The sequence below is a fragment of the Bos indicus genome, chromosome 11 (assembly GCF_029378745.1).
Source record: "Bos indicus isolate NIAB-ARS_2022 breed Sahiwal x Tharparkar chromosome 11, NIAB-ARS_B.indTharparkar_mat_pri_1.0, whole genome shotgun sequence".
NCBI classification, from domain to species: Eukaryota; Metazoa; Chordata; class Mammalia; order Artiodactyla; family Bovidae; genus Bos; species Bos indicus.
The window spans coordinates 78,466,121-78,473,498 of record NC_091770.1 but is presented as its reverse complement, the minus strand read 5'-3'; positions in this window follow the sequence as shown (position 1 = coordinate 78,473,498).

Here is a 7,378-nt window from a genome sequence, read left to right as displayed (position 1 = left end):
ACTGTGCCGCCAGCCCGTGCCACCCCTTCATCTCCAACGTACGTGTTCAGGCCCAGTGTACCCCGATTTCCCTTTCGGGGGCGGGAGGGGGGGACTCTGGATCACTTCTGCCTGATGTGGGTCAATCGGTAACTATGTGCTGAAACACTGGAATTTCTGAGACGTTTCCATGGTTTATGGGACCATAATATTTGAAGTGGGAACCTGGGAACCGTCCTCCACACCTCCCTCCTCCTTGTCACCCGCAGCCCCGGTGCCCCACACAGAAGGTGGGGGCGGGGTGGCACAGACTGCCAGGCGGGGGCTGTAGCCCAACTGCATCCTGTCAACACGAATCCTGTGTTACAGCATTTGAGGGGCAGCTGGCAGTGTTTTGTTTTTCTCACTGACCCAAGAGTGACCGGATTATTGTGCAAAAAAAAAAAAAAAATCAAGGCACTGGCCAGTCCTGCTAGTGTTCCTTCCTGAATGTCTTCCCAGTTCCTATCCCCAAGGCCCTCCCTTGCACCAGGCAAGGCACCTCTCACAGGGACCCCTAAATGGGCCTCCCAGCGGATCAGCTCCCCGCTATTCCCCTCACACCTCAGCCAGAGGGGTATTTTGGATATCATCAATGCACATGGAACCCATGCCAATCCATGAGAAAAATGGGCCAAATAATATGAAGAAGCAGTTCCCCTATGGAAAAAAAAAATGCAAATAGCAAAAACACATGAAGAGATTCCTAACTTCATCTATAGTTAAATATATGAAAATCAAAACAACCGTGGAATACCATCTTCATATCCTCCACCCCAGGGGAGAAAAGAAAATGGAGCCGTTTGACGACACGTATGGTGACATGGGACAGAGTTGTCTTGGGGCTTCTCCCACGACGTCTGGGTGTGGCGACAGGTGCGGCAAACTGGTGGAACTTTTGGAAGATGATCATAAAGAACGACCCCCTCCGTCTAGAACCCACTCTGCTAAAGAGGTGCCCAGGGTGCAAACTCCCAACTCTCCCCGGGTCTGTACCATGTGATACTCTAGGATGGCTATCTGGGAAGGAGTTCCCCAGCAAGGTTTATAACTGCAAAGGCCTGGAAACGAGATGCCCATCCAGTAGGAAGAATCATGTCAGTAACGTGCATCTGCTCCACTGTACAACCAAGTGCTCCACAAACATTAAACACAGGAGGGCGGGGGCCTCCCTGGTGACTCAGTGATAAAGAATCTGCCTGCCAGTGCAGGAGACACGGGTTCGATCCCTGATCCAGGCAGATTCCACAGGCCACCGAGCAACTAAGCCTGTGCTCTAGAGCCTGCAAGCTGCAACCACTGAGCTCGTGTGCCGTAACTACTGAAGGCCTCGCACCTTAGAGCTTGTGCTGCGCAACAAGAGAAGTCAGTAGCGCACCGCAACTAGAGAGGAGATCCTGCTCATCACAACCAGAGAAAAGTCCTTACAGCAACGGAGGTCCAGCACAGCCATAAATTAATCAATTAAAATAAATAAATGCAGTGGGGTAAGGACTTCCCTGGCTGTGCTTCCGATGCAGAGGGCAAGGGTTCAATCCCCCATCGAGAAAGTAAGGTCCCACACGTGCACCATGTGGCTGGGACAAAAGAATAAAAAAAGGAACAATGGCGTAGGACCGAATACACGTGCTGAAATGAAACCAGGTCAGGAAAAGGAAGCTGCTGCAGATCTCGGCATGTAGCGCCATCCCTTTGGTGTAACTCTTGAAAACATAGGCTCCCTCACAAGTGTATGATGGAAAAAATTTCTGGAAGCACACACTGAAAACCTGCTAAGCGAAATTGCCTTTGGCGAGACAGGTGGGGAATAGGAGGCTTTCACTTTTCTTTGTTTACTTTTCTGTTCTGCTTGGATTTCAAATTCATTTGCACAGAGCGTTTTAATTTTTGAAATGTCATCAGGCAAGATCTGGAGTGGGAAGCGGGGGCGGGGGGCGGATTTGAGGCCAATTTCGTTTTTTTCTCTCTACTTTCCTATATCAAAAAGAATCACAATCAGTGTGTTTAAATGTTGCAAAGCAAACAAAATCTTTCAGTGCCCAGGGGATAAAGTCCACACTCCTGAACTCGCGCTGGGAGGTCCCGCGGAGCCAGTGGCAGGCGCTTCCCGGCTTTGGTCTCCTGACTTCTGGGTCTCAACCACAGCCGAACCCATCCACCTTTCACATCCCAAAGACCCTGGCTCTCCCTTGTCTCTGGGCCTCTGGCCACACTGCTTGTCTCCCTGGCACACTCTGCCCACTCTGATCCACTGCTAACCTTTGCTTCCTCAGCCCTCAGCCCTGACACCAGGTCCCGGCCCATTGTCCCCTGACTGGCAAGCCTAGCCCTGCCCTGCTGCCCTGCCCAGGGCCCTAGCCCCACGTCCCATCACATCACATCTCCCACTAGGCCGGAATGGCCGTCCCACTAGCCTGCCTCGCTAGCTCTCAACACCCTCGAAGGCAAGAACACCGCTGGCATCCAGGGCCCAGCGCCGTGCAGGACATAGTAGGTTTCATAACCGTCTGCCATCTGGACTGACAGCTGACTGCCTGAACCAAATGAGGAACGCAGGGGCAGCTGGCGCTCCAGGCTCATCCCTGATACAGGCCCGTCTATGGAGTAGGATCCCTGGGCCTGGCCCCAGATGCCGGGCCCCAGGGCCTGCAGAGGCAATCTGGAGGGGCAGACAAAGCAACCCGCAGCAGCGCCGCCCGTTCAACTCCAAGGTGGCTTTTATTTCCTCTTCTGCGGGTGCCAAGTCCCTGAACAAATATTTTCCTGGAGTGGAGGAGTGGCTTAGCTCCCAGCCTTAAGTGCTGGAAACACCTTTGGGTCGGGCAGTTTCCAGGAACCAGAGGAAGAGAGGGGTCTGGCTACAGTGGGGGAGGAGGGGGTCGGGAAGAGGGGGTCAAAAGGGCTGCCCTCTGGGCCATGCCCACCCTCCTGGCTGGCGGCCGGGTCCTCCGTTCACCAGCAGCCCTGGGCCTCTGGGACCATAAATGAGAATACTCTGGGATCCTGAAGAAAACGTGGGCCATGCAGGCTTCATTTATTTTTGCTGCAAAAGCTACAGTGGAGTTTTAAAAAACTAATTAGAATCTCAGAAGCCTTTTATAAGCTGTTTTCCCCCCTCCCTCTAACCTTCTTATTGCAGAATAAAATACACAGACAATACTCATCTTCAATGTATAACTTGATGATTTATTTACAGATACATACACCCTTGATGCCTTGGATGGTATCATCGACTCAATGGACACGAGTTTGAGCACGCTCCAGGACATGGTGAAGGACAGGGAAGCCTAGCATGCTGCAGTCCATGGGGTCTCAAAGTCAGACAGACTTAGTGACTGAAGAACATTACTCTTGTAATCACCACCTATGTCAAGCCAGAGAACATTCCAGAAAGCCTTTCAGAGAAACATCCTCATGCCCCTACCTTGTCCATATCACACCCCCAGCAGAAGTATCACAGGCTTCTATCACCAATCAATTTTGCCTGTTGCTGAACTTTAGAGAAATGGAATCATGCCCTCCGGTCTCTTTGGCGTCTGACTTCCTATGCTTAACATAGTGCCAGTGATGTCATCTATGCCGAACATGTAGCCATCGCTGGTTCTTTTTCAGTGCTGAGTAGTATTCCACCGTGGCAATACAGCACAATTCATTTATCTGATCTCTTGTTGGTGGACACTTGGGTTGATCCCATGTTTGGGCTGTGATGTAGACATTCTCCCACATACCCTTCTGCAGACGTGTGCTCTCCTTCTGCCTGGATTCTAGCATAGACATAGGCACAGGTTTGATTTTAGCCTCTCAAGTGCTTGTACGACAGGCACATTTTCCAACAGTGTGGGAGCTTTCCGGTGGCCCCACACGCCCTTGAACAATTGTCCAAGTTTAACGTCAGCCTTTCTGGTGAGTAAGTGGTGGTGTCTCACACCGTTAATAAACTTTTCATGACCTCTTGACTTTGCAGAGCATGACAGAAGCACCAGACAGCTACAAGGAGCTCCCAAAGACAGAGGCTCCCATATCTGCAGCCATCCCCCATGTGCCACGCCTCGTTCTGGCCTCATAATGAAGCATCTACCCTTAAGAAGCACCCAAGGTAGCAGGAAGCCAGTGTGGAAACAGATATTTGCCGTAATGGGGTGAGAGGTGCCGGGAGCAGTGACCCAGAAGTTATGGGGACACAGAGGACGCAGGGCCTCACCTCAGAGGAACTTCGCACCAAGACTGGAAGTTGAGCGGGTGCTGCGGCAGCACCGACGAGGACCTGACTTGGGGGTACACTCACTCTCACAGCCACACACCACGAGTGGGTGCAAAGCTGGCTCAAGGATCAGTACTGGAGGCAAGGGGCAGGCAGGGAGGAAGCCAGGTGAGGGCTGTGCCCATGGCCCAGCAGAGCTGGCAGGACCCCACACCCCTCTGGGCTTGCTGGGCTGGGGCCTCCCCCAGCTCCTGCCTCTCCAGGAACCAGGAGTTACCCCCCTCCCGAGCCCGACTAGCTCTTCGGCCAGGCTCCAGGGACAGGGCGTGTGGCTGGAGATGATGGGGAGAGAGATGAAAGGCTGGCCCTGGGACACCTCTCTGGACAGTTCCCTCAGTTCAGTTTAGTCTCTCAGTTGTGTCTGACTCTTTGCGATCCCATGGACTGCAGCACACCAGGCCTTCCTGTCTGTCACCAACTCCCAGAACTTACTCAAACTCATGTCCATTGAGTTGGTGATGCCACCCAACCATCTCATCCTCTGTCATCCCCTTCTCCTCCTGCCTTCAATCTTTCCCAGCCATCAGGATCTTTTCAAATAAGTCAGCTCTTTGCATCAGGTGGCCAAAGTATTGGAGTTTCTGCTTCAGCATCAGTCCTGCCAATGAACATTCAGGGCTGATTTCCTTTAGGATGGACTGGTTGAATCTCCTTGCAGTCCAAGGGACTCTCAAGAGTCTTCTCCAACACCAGAGTTCAAAAGCATCAATACTTCAGCGCTCAGCTTTCTTCATAGGAGTTCCCTGCACCTGTGTAAAAGCCGCTTTCTCTTCCAGATGCTGCTTTGGGATCCTACTGATCCTACCATCCATGTCTAACCCGTGAGGGTCACTCCCGCCCAGCTCTGGGACCACTGTCCCTTCTGCCCCTGTTAGGCCCCACCCTTGACCACCAGCTCCAAGGACCACCTCATCACGGGCACCTTTTCCCTCGGGCTCCGTGTGAAAGTGTGTTTGTGAGAGATGGAGGTGACGCCCAGTGAGGCGGTGACACACCATTCAGGTCCTACCAGCTTAACTTCTTAACGAGCTCTCCAAACCAGCCTCCCCTCCGCAGCCCTCCCTTGTCCCCGGGCCTCCACCCCCATATCCCTCTGCAATCCCTAACCTTTCCCGCATTTGCTTGAGGCTCTCTGGCAGCCCTTGGCAAGGTCACAAGGCAGGTGACCGCCACTTTCCTACCACATTCCAGCCTCCCCTCTTCTCACACCTGCTTTCGCTCCACATCCAGCACAGAGCCTCTTGAGTCCTGATTTTTGCTGAAGCTGGGCCTTCTGCCTGGAATGCCTCCTCCCTCCGGTTTGAGAGGCTGACTTGAGTCTGTCCTTCAAGACCTAGGTCAATCGCCACCTCCAGGCACCTCCCCTCCAATGACAAGCTGGCAGCAATGCCCTGACTATCCCACCAGCCCACAACGAGCCCCCTCAGTGTCCTCTGTCTCCCCCCAAGCCCCAACCTCCCTGAGAGCAGGGCTGTGCATCTTTGTTCCATAAGTGAAAACACAGCATTCTCAGGACAAAACCCAAGAGGCAAGCAGGGCAGAAAATGCAATTTCAAGCAGAAACTGGCTGCAAGTTAAGAAGGCGACGCAAACCATCTAAGAGAAGACGGCTCATTAGTTTAGAAAATAGCTTGAAAGAACTCGGTGGAAATGCAGTGGGTCCCCCGTCCCCACACAATATACGCACACACACGTGTGAGTGTGCACACACACACACCTGGGCCACGTGGACGTGATCTAAAGGTGAGGGGAAAATGAAATAGGGCTCAACCGCTCCATTCTCAGGCATGAGGGAAGACTTCTGAGGATAGATGGGCGGAGAAATTGCTTGAGGTCGGGACGCTAAAGGAACCACTTCACAATTTCCTTTCTTCACTGTTCCTCTCAAGCACCCAGTAAAGCCTGTTTGACAGCACCACCCACTCCTGGAAGTGCCCTGGGGTGGGGGTGACCCAGGGCGAGCACAGCACCCGAAGGGAATCCGCAGAGCAAGAGGAGAGTGCCGGGGTGTGGTGGAGGGGGGGGTGGGTGCAGTTTAGCCCATTTGAACATGAGGGAAGCAGGTGGCTCAGGAGGCTGGAGTCTTGGCACCCTGCTGGTCCCACATTGGTGGGGGGTGCGGAATTCGTCCTCCCCCACCGGACTGTCAGCCGGGTCACCACTGTGGGCTCAGGGGCCAGGTAGCCAGCATCTAAACCTGAGTTCACTGCTCACCAGCATGCAGTTGTGGGCAGGAGCTTCCCCTCCACACAGCAGGCTCTGTCTGCAAAGTGAGGGTCATCCATAGAAGTGCGTCTCCAAAATGGTTGAAGAGCTGACCCTGGTGGATGAAATCACCCAGCCGCTAGGGCCAGCAGTGTCCGGCCCTCAGTTAAAAGTACTAACATCCAGGCGGCCAGTTCTGTACCTGTGCCCTCACCGTCCAGCCCAGGGACAGGCAGAAAATAGGCACTTGGTGCCCTTGGTGTTTGTTGAATGAATGAGGACTTTGTCTCTGCCTCTGAACCCTTCAAGCAGAGTAGAAATTCTCTCTGCAAAGCCACCCTGCGTCTGCAGTCCCTGCCCCGCCGGCAGGTGCAGGGCCCCGGGAGCAACGGCCTCCCCCACTCCCTGTGTCCCCAGGACACACCCGGGTTCTGGAGTTCAGGGTCAGCACCTGGAGCCAGAGAGCAGGTCAGGTGCAGGCGGGGATACCTGCTGTGGAAGGGCACCTAAGGGGCTGGGTGGGCATCAGCAGCCTGGGGGACACTCTGAGTAACGGGTGGGTGGGCGGCTCAATGCCTTTACGATACTAGGGCTCCTGCAGTGTGCTGCGCTTTCCCAACTCCCCAAATCTCTCCTGTAGTTTTTCTCCAACTCTTCTAGACCTTTGGCACTGAGACCGTTTGCTGGTGAGTTTCCAAGAGTTGTGCGACAATGAGCAAACAAATCAGGCAGCGAACTTTGAGTCAGGAGGGAGCTTTGTGTCCTTGGAGAACGGAACAATCCAGGAGAGGCTGGGCAGGGGAGACAAAGGCCTGGGAGGAGGCGAAAGGAAGGCCCGGCCTGCTGCGGGGCTGGGGGGGACGAGGGCAGAGGTGGACATAGCTTCCCTCACAG